The sequence below is a fragment of the Garra rufa genome, unplaced genomic scaffold (assembly GCF_049309525.1).
Source record: "Garra rufa unplaced genomic scaffold, GarRuf1.0 hap1_unplaced_001, whole genome shotgun sequence".
NCBI classification, from domain to species: Eukaryota; Metazoa; Chordata; class Actinopteri; order Cypriniformes; family Cyprinidae; genus Garra; species Garra rufa.
The window spans coordinates 19,458,380-19,471,344 of NW_027394276.1; positions in this window are offsets into that span (position 1 = coordinate 19,458,380).

Consider the following 12,965-nt stretch of genomic DNA (forward strand, 5'->3'; position numbering starts at 1 on the left):
AGGCCGTATTTATTTTCATTTTCAGCTCCACACCTTCAGTGGAGTGGAATGCCTTAAACGGGGCATTATTTTTCGTACGTGACCTGTGGTTAGAGGCATTGTTGCTTGTTAGTAAGACATATGGCATAATAAATTATGTTCTTGGGCATAATTTGCAAGCTAACATGCACTACAAGTCATATCTTATATTTAACCTAAATATAAATGATTTTAATCTGTATTTTTGTGCGTCCTCTATTAAATCACCCTTTATGAGTAGTGCGCATGCGCACAAATGCCTAAAGGGAACTTTCGGAGTATGACGTAAGAGGGAACCTGTGCTAAATCAAACAGAAAATACAGCGAAATGACAGGGAACAAAAAATATTAAATGAGTGATTATATGGTCAATACAGTTGCATTTTTTTGAGAACTCTAATCAGTTAAATAGCATAAGTTATTAGTTGGTGAGGTCTTTAACAACAGCCGTACTTTGTTGAACTAACGTGGTTCAAACGATGAGACCATATGAAACAGTCTTTACTAGCTTATTCGTTTCCACAAAAATGCAGCACAAATAAGCAAGCATTTTAACGTTTTAAATACACTAATCTACTATTATTGTTCAATCGCTGAATTTTTTTTTTTTTTTTTTTTTTTTTTTTTAATGCCTTTAAAATATATAGTTTTGTGAACACGGACGAAGAAACGCCAGCCACGAAGCTCATCCGTAAACCACATAAAACAGCTCATATGCGCTTAGCTCTTTAAAATGATAATCTGTTTACATTGTGTACAGTCGCTGGACTGTTTTTATTTAAATGCTTTTAAAAGAGGCTTAGTGATGTAGTTCGCAGACCGAGAGCTCGGAGCCTTGACTCTCATGTCAGTACAACAGAAAACACTGGCTGAAGGCAGCTCTCTCCGTTTTAAATAAAACTACTTGCAAACACCTGAGTTTAGCTCTTGCTGTGTTCTAAGGGGTTGACGGAATGAAATCGCTGGAATATTTAAATTTTAAAAGGCCGTATTTATTTTCATTTTCAGCTCCACACCTTCAGTGGAGTGGAATGCCTTAAACGGGGCATTATTTTTCGTACGTGACCTGTGGTTAGAGGCATTGTTGCTTGTTAGTAAGACATATGGCATAATAAATTATGTTCTTGGGCATAATTTGCAAGCTAACATGCACTACAAGTCATATCTTATATTTAACCTAAATATAAATGATTTTAATCTGTATTTTTGTGCGTCCTCTATTAAATCACCCTTTATGAGTAGTGCGCATGCGCACAAATGCCTAAGGGAACTTTCTGAGTATGACGTAAGAGGGAACCTGTGCTAAATCAAACAGAAAATACAGCGAAATGACAGGGAACAAAAAATATTAAATGAGTGATTATATGTTCAATACAGTTGCATTTTTTTGAGAACTCTAATCAGTTAAATAGCATAAGTTATTAGTTGGTGAGGTCTTTAACAACAGCCGTACTTTGTTGAACTAACGTGGTTCAAACGATGAGACCATATGAAACAGTCTTTACTAGCTTATTCGTTTCCACAAAAATGCAGCACAAATAAGCAAGCATTTTAACGTTTTAAATACACTAATCTACTATTATTGTTCAATCGCTGAAGTGTTTTTTTTTAATGCCTTTAAAATATATAGTTTTGTGAACACGGACGAAGAAACGCCAGCCCCGAAGCTCATCCGTAAACCACATAAAACAGCTCATATGCGCTTAGCTCTTTAAAATGATAATCTGTTTACATTGTGTACAGTCGCTGGACTGTTTTTATTTAAATGCTTTTAAAAGAGGCTTAGTGATGTAGTTCGCAGACCGAGAGCTCGGAGCCTTGACTCTCATGTCAGTACAACAGAAAACACTGGCTGAAGGCAGCTCTCTCCGTTTTAAATAAAATTACTTGCAAACACCTGAGTTTAGCTCTTGCTGTGTTCTAAGGGGTTGACGGAATGAAATCGCTGGAACATTTAAATTTTAAAAGGCCGTATTTATTTTCATTTTCCGCTCCACACCTTCAGTGGAGTGGAATGCCTTAAACGGGGCATTATTTTTCGTACGTGACCTGTGGTTAGAGGCATTGTTGCTTGTTAGTAAGACATATGGCATAATAAATTATGTTCTTGGGCATAATTTGCAAGCTAACATGCACTACAAGTCATATCTTATATTTAACCTAAATATAAATGATTTTAATCTGTATTTTTGTGCGTCCTCTATTAAATCACCCTTTATGAGTAGTGCGCATGCGCACAAATGCCTAAGGGAACTTTTGGAGTATGATGTAAGAGGGAACCTGTGCTAAATCAAACAGAAAATAGAGCGAAATGACAGGGAACAAAAAAATATTAAATGAGTGATTATATGTTCAATACAGTTGCATTTTTTTGAGAACTCTAATCAGTTAAATAGCATAAGTTATTAGTTGGTGAGGTCTTTAACAACAGCCGTACTTTGTTGAACTAACGTGGTTCAAACGATGAGACCATATGAAACAGTCTTTACTAGCTTATTCGTTTCCACAAAAATGCAGCACAAATAAGCAAGCATTTTAACGTTTTAAATACACTAATCTACTATTATTGTTCAATCGCTGAAGTGTTTTTTTTTTAATGCCTTTAAAATATATAGTTTTGTGAACACGGACGAAGAAACGCCAGCCCCGAAGCTCATCCGTAAACCACATAAAACAGCTCATATGCGCTTAGCTCTTTAAAATGATAATCTGTTTACATTGTGTACAGTCCCTGGACTGTTTTTATTTAAATGCTTTTAAAAGAGGCTTAGTGATGTAGTTCGCAGACCGAGAGCTCGGAGCCTTGACTCTCATGTCAGTACAACAGAAAACACTGGCTGAAGGCAGCTCTCTCCGTTTTAAATAAAACTACTTGCAAACACCTGAGTTTAGCTCTTGCTGTGTTCTAAGGGGTTGACGGAATGAAATCGCTGGAACATTTAAATTTTAAAAGGCGGTATTTATTTTCATTTTCAGCTCCACACCTTCAGTGGATATGCCTTAAACGGGGCATTATTTTTCGTACGTGACCTGTGGTTAGAGGCATTGTTGCTTGTTAGTAAGACATATGGCATAATAAATTATGTTCTTGGGCATAATTTGCAAGCTAACATGCACTACAAGTCATATCTTATATTTAACCTAAATATAAATGATTTTAATCTGTATTTTTGTGCGTCCTCTATTAAATCACCCTTTATGAGTAGTGCGCATGCGCACAAATGCCTAAGGGAACTTTCTGAGTATGACGTAAGAGGGAACCTGTGCTAAATCAAACAGAAAATACAGCGAAATGACAGGGAACAAAAAATATTAAATGAGTGATTATATGTTCAATACAGTTGCATTTTTTTGAGAACTCTAATCAGTTAAATAGCATAAGTTATTAGTTGGTGAGGTCTTTAACAACAGCCGTACTTTGTTGAACTAACGTGGTTCAAACGATGAGACCATATGAAACAGTCTTTACTAGCTTATTCGTTTCCACAAAAATGCAGCACAAATAAGCAAGCATTTTAACGTTTTAAATACACTAATCTACTATTATTGTTCAATCGCTGAAGTGTTTTTTTTTTATTATTTATTTATTTTAATGCCTTTAAAATATGTAGTTTTGTGAACACGGACGAAGAAACGCCAGCCCCGAAGCTCATCCGTAAACCACATAAAACAGCTCATATGCGCTTAGCTCTTTAAAATGATAATCTGTTTACATTGTGTACAGTCGCTGGACTGTTTTTATTTAAATGCTTTTAAAAGAGGCTTAGTGATGTAGTTCGCAGACCGAGAGCTCGGAGCCTTGACTCTCATGTCAGTACAACAGAAAACACTGGCTGAAGGCAGCTCTCTCCGTTTTAAATAAAATTACTTGCAAACACCTGAGTTTAGCTCTTGCTGTGTTCTAAGGGGTTGACGGAATGAAATCGCTGGAACATTTAAATTTTAAAAGGCCGTATTTATTTTCATTTTCCGCTCCACACCTTCAGTGGAGTGGAATGCCTTAAACGGGGCATTATTTTTCGTACGTGACCTGTGGTTAGAGGCATTGTTGCTTGTTAGTAAGACATATGGCATAATAAATTATGTTCTTGGGCATAATTTGCAAGCTAACATGCACTACAAGTCATATCTTATATTTAACCTAAATATAAATGATTTTAATCTGTATTTTTGTGCGTCCTCTATTAAATCACCCTTTATGAGTAGTGCGCATGCGCACAAATGCCTAAGGGAACTTTCTGAGTATGACGTAAGAGGGAACCTGTGCTAAATCAAACAGAAAATACAGCGAAATGACAGGGAACAAAAAATATTAAATGAGTGATTATATGTTCAATACAGTTGCATTTTTTTGAGAACTCTAATCAGTTAAATAGCATAAGTTATTAGTTGGTGAGGTCTTTAACAACAGCCGTACTTTGTTGAACTAACGTGGTTCAAACGATGAGACCATATGAAACAGTCTTTACTAGCTTATTCGTTTCCACAAAAATGCAGCACAAATAAGCAAGCATTTTAACGTTTTAAATACACTAATCTACTATTATTGTTCAATCGCTGAAGTGTTTTTTTTTTTTTTTAATGCTTTTAAAATATGTAGTTTTGTGAACACGGACGAAGAAACGCCAGCCCCGAAGCTCATCCGTAAACCACATAAAACAGCTCATATGCGCTTAGCTCTTTAAAATGATAATCTGTTTACATTGTGTACAGTCGCTGGACTGTTTTTATTTAAATGCTTTTAAAAGAGGCTTAGTGATGTAGTTCGCAGACCGAGAGCTCGGAGCCTTGACTCTCATGTCAGTACAACAGAAAACACTGGCTGAAGGCAGCTCTCTCCGTTTTAAATAAAACTACTTGCAAACACCTGAGTTTAGCTCTTGCTGTGTTCTAAGGGGTTGACGGAATGAAATCGCTGGAATATTTAAATTTTAAAAGGCCGTATTTATTTTCATTTTCAGCTCCACACCTTCAGTGGAGTGGAATGCCTTAAACGGGGCATTATTTTTCGTACGTGACCTGTGGTTAGAGGCATTGTTGCTTGTTAGTAAGACATATGGCAAAATAAATTATGTTCTTGGGCATAATTTGCAAGCTAACATGCACTACAAGTCATATCTTATATTTAACCTAAATATAAATGATTTAAATCTGTATTTTTGTGCGTCCTCTATTAAATCACCCTTTATGAGTAGTGCGCATGCGCACAAATGCCTAAGGGAACTTTCGGAGTATGACGTAAGAGGGAACCTGTGCTAAATCAAACAGAAAATACAGCGAAATGACAGGGAACAAAAAATATTAAATGAGTGATTATATGTTCAATACAGTTGCATTTTTTTGAGAACTCTAATCAGTTAAATAGCATAAGTTATTAGTTGGTGAGGTCTTTAACAACAGCCGTACTTTGTTGAACTAACGTGGTTCAAACGATGAGACCATATGAAACAGTCTTTACTAGCTTATTCGTTTCCACAAAAATGCAGCACAAATAAGCAAGCATTTTAACGTTTTAAATACACTAATCTACTATTATTGTTCAATCGCTGAAGTGTTTTTTTTTAATGCCTTTAAAATATATAGTTTTGTGAACACGGACGAAGAAACGCCAGCCCCGAAGCTCATCCGTATACCACATAAAACAGCTCATATGCGCTTAGCTCTTTAAAATGATAATCTGTTTACATTGTGTACAGTCCCTGGACTGTTTTTATTTAAATGCTTTTAAAAGAGGCTTAGTGATGTAGTTCGCAGACCGAGAGCTCGGAGCCTTGACTCTCATGTCAGTACAACAGAAAACACTGGCTGAAGGCAGCTCTCTCCGTTTTAAATAAAACTACTTGCAAACACCTGAGTTTAGCTCTTGCTGTGTTCTAAGGGGTTGACGGAATGAAATCGCTGGAACATTTAAATTTTAAAAGGCCGTATTTATTTTCATTTTCAGCTCCACACCTTCAGTGGATATGCCTTAAACGGGGCATTATTTTTCGTACGTGACCTGTGGTTAGAGGCATTGTTGCTTGTTAGTAAGACATATGGCATAATAAATTATGTTCTTGGGCATAATTTGCAAGCTAACATGCTCTACAAGTCATATCTTATATTTAACCTAAATATAAATGATTTTAATCTGTATTTTTGTGCGTCCTCTATTAAATCACCCTTTATGAGTAGTGCGCATGCGCACAAATGCCTAAGGGAGCTTTCGGAGTATGACGTAAGAGGGAACCTGTGCTAAATCAAACAGAAAATACAGCGAAATGACAGGGAACAAAAAATATTAAATGAGTGATTATATGTTCAATACAGTTGCATTTTTTTTGAGAACTCTAATCAGTTAAATAGCATAAGTTATTAGTTGGTGAGGTCTTTAACAACAGCCGTACTTTGTTGAACTAACGTGGTTCAAACGATGAGACCATATGAAACAGTCTTTACTAGCTTATTCGTTTCCACAAAAATGCAGCACAAATAAGCAAGCATTTTAACGTTTTAAATACACTAATCTACTATTATTGTTCAATCGCTGAAGTGTTTTTTTTTAATGCCTTTAAAATATATAGTTTTGTGAACACGGACGAAGAAACGCCAGCCCCGAAGCTCATCCGTAAACCACATAAAACAGCTCATATGCGCTTAGCTCTTTAAAATGATAATCTGTTTACATTGTGTACAGTCCCTGGACTGTTTTTATTTAAATGCTTTTAAAAGAGGCTTAGTGATGTAGTTCGCAGACCGAGAGCTCGGAGCCTTGACTCTCATGTCAGTACAACAGAAAACACTGGCTGAAGGCAGCTCTCTCCGTTTTAAATAAAACTACTTGCAAACACCTGAGTTTAGCTCTTGCTGTGTTCTAAGGGGTTGACGGAATGAAATCGCTGGAACATTTAAATTTTAAAAGGCCGTATTTATTTTCATTTTCAGCTCCACACCTTCAGTGGATATGCCTTAAACGGGGCATTATTTTTCGTACGTGACCTGTGGTTAGAGGCATTGTTGCTTGTTAGTAAGACATATGGCATAATAAATTATGTTCTTGGGCATAATTTGCAAGCTAACATGCACTACAAGTCATATCTTATATTTAACCTAAATATAAATGATTTTAATCTGTATTTTTGTGCGTCCTCTATTAAATCACCCTTTATGAGTAGTGCGCATGCGCACAAATGCCTAAGGGAACTTTCTGAGTATGACGTAAGAGGGAACCTGTGCTAAATCAAACAGAAAATACAGCGAAATGACAGGGAACAAAAAATATTAAATGAGTGATTATATGTTCAATACAGTTGCATTTTTTTGAGAACTCTAATCAGTTAAATAGCATAAGTTATTAGTTGGTGAGGTCTTTAACAACAGCCGTACTTTGTTGAACTAACGTGGTTCAAACGATGAGACCATATGAAACAGTCTTTACTAGCTTATTCGTTTCCACAAAAATGCAGCACAAATAAGCAAGCATTTTAACGTTTTAAATACACTAATCTACTATTATTGTTCAATCGCTGAAGTGTTTTTTTTTTATTATTATTTATTTATTTTAATGCCTTTAAAATATGTAGTTTTGTGAACACGGACGAAGAAACGCCAGCCCCGAAGCTCATCCGTAAACCACATAAAACAGCTCATATGCGCTTAGCTCTTTAAAATGATAATCTGTTTACATTGTGTACAGTCGCTGGACTGTTTTTATTTAAATGCTTTTAAAAGAGGCTTAGTGATGTAGTTCGCAGACCGAGAGCTCGGAGCCTTGACTCTCATGTCAGTACAACAGAAAACACTGGCTGAAGGCAGCTCTCTCCGTTTTAAATAAAATTACTTGCAAACACCTGAGTTTAGCTCTTGCTGTGTTCTAAGGGGTTGACGGAATGAAATCGCTGGAACATTTAAATTTTAAAAGGCCGTATTTATTTTCATTTTCCGCTCCACACCTTCAGTGGAGTGGAATGCCTTAAACGGGGCATTATTTTTCGTACGTGACCTGTGGTTAGAGGCATTGTTGCTTGTTAGTAAGACATATGGCATAATAAATTATGTTCTTGGGCATAATTTGCAAGCTAACATGCACTACAAGTCATATCTTATATTTAACCTAAATATAAATGATTTTAATCTGTATTTTTGTGCGTCCTCTATTAAATCACCCTTTATGAGTAGTGCGCATGCGCACAAATGCCTAAGGGAACTTTTGGAGTATGACGTAAGAGGGAACCTGTGCTAAATCAAACAGAAAATACAGCGAAATGACAGGGAACAAAAAATATTAAATGAGTGATTATATGTTCAATACATTTGCATTTTTTTGAGAACTCTAATCAGTTAAATAGCATAAGTTATTAGTTGGTGAGGTCTTTAACAACAGCCGTACTTTGTTGAACTAACGTGGTTCAAACGATGAGACCATATGAAACAGTCTTTACTAGCTTATTCGTTTCCACAAAAATGCAGCACAAATAAGCAAGCATTTTAACGTTTTAAATACACTAATCTACTATTATTGTTCAATCGCTGAAGTGTTTTTTTTTTTTTTTTTTTTTTTAATGCTTTTAAAATATGTAGTTTTGTGAACACGGACGAAGAAACGCCAGCCCCGAATAAGCTCATCCGTAAACCACATAAAACAGCTCATATGCGCTTAGCTCTTTAAAATGATAATCTGTTTACATTGTGTACAGTCGCTGGACTGTTTTTATTTAAATGCTTTTAAAAGAGGCTTAGTGATGTAGTTCGCAGACCGAGAGCTCGGAGCCTTGACTCTCATTTCAGTACAACAGAAAACACTGGCTGAAGGCAGCTCTCTCCGTTTTAAATAAAACTACTTGCAAACACCTGAGTTTAGCTCTTGCTGTGTTCTAAGGGGTTGACGGAATGAAATCGCTGGAACATTTAAATTTTAAAAGGCCGTATTTATTTTCATTTTCAGCTCCACACCTTCAGTGGAGTGGAATGCCTTAAACGGGGCATTATTTTTCGTACGTGACCTGTGGTTAGAGGCATTGTTGCTTGTTAGTAAGACATATGGCATAATAAATTATGTTCTTGGGCATAATTTGCAAGCTAACATGCACTACAAGTCATATCTTATATTTAACCTAAATATAAATGATTTTAATCTGTATTTTTGTGCGTCCTCTATTAAATCACCCTTTATGAGTAGTGCGCATGCGCACAAATGCCTAAGGGAACTTTTGGAGTATGATGTAAGAGGGAACCTGTGCTAAATCAAACAGAAAATACAGCGAAATGACAGGGAACAAAAAATATTAAATGAGTGATTATATGTTCAATACATTTGCATTTTTTTGAGAACTCTAATCAGTTAAATAGCATAAGTTATTAGTTGGTGAGGTCTTTAACAACAGCCGTACTTTGTTGAACTAACGTGGTTCAAACGATGAGACCATATGAAACAGTCTTTACTAGCTTATTCGTTTCCACAAAAATGCAGCACAAATAAGCAAGCATTTTAACGTTTTAAATACACTAATCTACTATTATTGTTCAATCGCTGAAGTGTTTTTTTTTAATGCCTTTAAAATATATAGTTTTGTGAACACGGACGAAGAAACGCCAGCCACCGAAGCTCATCCGTAAACCACATAAAACAGCTCATATGCGCTTAGCTCTTTAAAATGATAATCTGTTTACATTGTGTACAGTCCCTGGACTGTTTTTATTTAAATGCTTTTAAAAGAGGCTTAGTGATGTAGTTCGCAGACCGAGAGCTCGGAGCCTTGACTCTCATGTCAGTACAACAGAAAACACTGGCTGAAGGCAGCTCTCTCCGTTTTAAATAAAACTACTTGCAAACACCTGAGTTTAGCTCTTGCTGTGTTCTAAGGGGTTGACGGAATGAAATCGCTGGAACATTTAAATTTTAAAAGGCCGTATTTATTTTCATTTTCAGCTCCACACCTTCAGTGGATATGCCTTAAACGGGGCATTATTTTTCGTACGTGACCTGTGGTTAGAGGCATTGTTGCTTGTTAGTAAGACATATGGCATAATAAATTATGTTCTTGGGCATAATTTGCAAGCTAACATGCACTACAAGTCATATCTTATATTTAACCTAAATATAAATGATTTTAATCTGTATTTTTGTGCGTCCTCTATTAAATCACCCTTTATGAGTAGTGCGCATGCGCACAAATGCCTAAGGGAACTTTCTGAGTATGACGTAAGAGGGAACCTGTGCTAAATCAAACAGAAAATACAGCGAAATGACAGGGAACAAAAAATATTAAATGAGTGATTATATGTTCAATACAGTTGCATTTTTTTGAGAACTCTAATCAGTTAAATAGCATAAGTTATTAGTTGGTGAGGTCTTTAACAACAGCCGTACTTTGTTGAACTAACGTGGTTCAAACGATGAGACCATATGAAACAGTCTTTACTAGCTTATTCGTTTCCACAAAAATGCAGCACAAATAAGCAAGCATTTTAACGTTTTAAATACACTAATCTACTATTATTGTTCAATCGCTGAAGTGTTTTTTTTTTATTATTTATTTATTTTAATGCCTTTAAAATATGTAGTTTTGTGAACACGGACGAAGAAACGCCAGCCCCGAAGCTCATCCGTAAACCACATAAAACAGCTCATATGCGCTTAGCTCTTTAAAATGATAATCTGTTTACATTGTGTACAGTCGCTGGACTGTTTTTATTTAAATGCTTTTAAAAGAGGCTTAGTGATGTAGTTCGCAGACCGAGAGCTCGGAGCCTTGACTCTCATGTCAGTACAACAGAAAACACTGGCTGAAGGCAGCTCTCTCCGTTTTAAATAAAATTACTTGCAAACACCTGAGTTTAGCTCTTGCTGTGTTCTAAGGGGTTGACGGAATGAAATCGCTGGAACATTTAAATTTTAAAAGGCCGTATTTATTTTCATTTTCCGCTCCACACCTTCAGTGGAGTGGAATGCCTTAAACGGGGCATTATTTTTCGTACGTGACCTGTGGTTAGAGGCATTGTTGCTTGTTAGTAAGACATATGGCATAATAAATTATGTTCTTGGGCATAATTTGCAAGCTAACATGCACTACAAGTCATATCTTATATTTAACCTAAATATAAATGATTTTAATCTGTATTTTTGTGCGTCCTCTATTAAATCACCCTTTATGAGTAGTGCGCATGCGCACAAATGCCTAAGGGAACTTTCTGAGTATGACGTAAGAGGGAACCTGTGCTAAATCAAACAGAAAATACAGCGAAATGACAGGGAACAAAAAATATTAAATGAGTGATTATATGTTCAATACAGTTGCATTTTTTTGAGAACTCTAATCAGTTAAATAGCATAAGTTATTAGTTGGTGAGGTCTTTAACAACAGCCGTACTTTGTTGAACTAACGTGGTTCAAACGATGAGACCATATGAAACAGTCTTTACTAGCTTATTCGTTTCCACAAAAATGCAGCACAAATAAGCAAGCATTTTAACGTTTTAAATACACTAATCTACTATTATTGTTCAATCGCTGAAGTGTTTTTTTTTTAATGCCTTTAAAATATATAGTTTTGTGAACACGGACGAAGAAACGCCAGCCCCGAAGCTCATCCGTAAACCACATAAAACAGCTCATATGCGCTTAGCTCTTTAAAATGATAATCTGTTTACATTGTGTACAGTCCCTGGACTGTTTTTATTTAAATGCTTTTAAAAGAGGCTTAGTGATGTAGTTCGCAGACCGAGAGCTCGGAGCCTTGACTCTCATGTCAGTACAACAGAAAACACTGGCTGAAGGCAGCTCTCTCCGTTTTAAATAAAACTACTTGCAAACACCTGAGTTTAGCTCTTGCTGTGTTCTAAGGGGTTGACGGAATGAAATCGCTGGAACATTTAAATTTTAAAAGGCCGTATTTATTTTCATTTTCAGCTCCACACCTTCAGTGGATATGCCTTAAACGGGGCATTATTTTTCGTACGTGACCTGTGGTTAGAGGCATTGTTGCTTGTTAGTAAGACATATGGCATAATAAATTATGTTCTTGGGCATAATTTGCAAGCTAACATGCACTACAAGTCATATCTTATATTTAACCTAAATATAAATGATTTTAATCTGTATTTTTGTGCGTCCTCTATTAAATCACCCTTTATGAGTAGTGCGCATGCGCACAAATGCCTAAGGGAACTTTCTGAGTATGACGTAAGAGGGAACCTGTGCTAAATCAAACAGAAAATACAGCGAAATGACAGGGAACAAAAAATATTAAATGAGTGATTATATGTTCAATACAGTTGCATTTTTTTGAGAACTCTAATCAGTTAAATAGCATAAGTTATTAGTTGGTGAGGTCTTTAACAACAGCCGTACTTTGTTGAACTAACGTGGTTCAAACGATGAGACCATATGAAACAGTCTTTACTAGCTTATTCGTTTCCACAAAAATGCAGCACAAATAAGCAAGCATTTTAACGTTTTAAATACACTAATCTACTATTATTGTTCAATCGCTGAAGTGTTTTTTTTTTTGTTTTTTTTTTTAATGCTTTTAAAATATGTAGTTTTGTGAACACGGACGAAGAAACGCCAGCCCCGAATAAGCTCATCTGTAAACCACATAAAACAGCTCATATGCGCTTAGCTCTTTAAAATGATAATCTGTTTACATTGTGTACAGTCGCTGGACTGTTTTTATTTAAATGCTTTTAAAAGAGGCTTAGTGATGTAGTTCGCAGACCGAGAGCTCGGAGCCTTGACTCTCATGTCAGTACAACAGAAAACACTGGCTGAAGGCAGCTCTCTCCGTTTTAAATAAAACTACTTGCAAACACCTGAGTTTAGCTCTTGCTGTGTTCTAAGGGGTTGACGGAATGAAATCGCTGGAATATTTAAATTTTAAAAGGCCGTATTTATTTTCATTTTCAGCTCCACACCTTCAGTGGAGTGGAATGCCTTAAACGGGGCATTATTTTTCGTACGTGACCTGTGG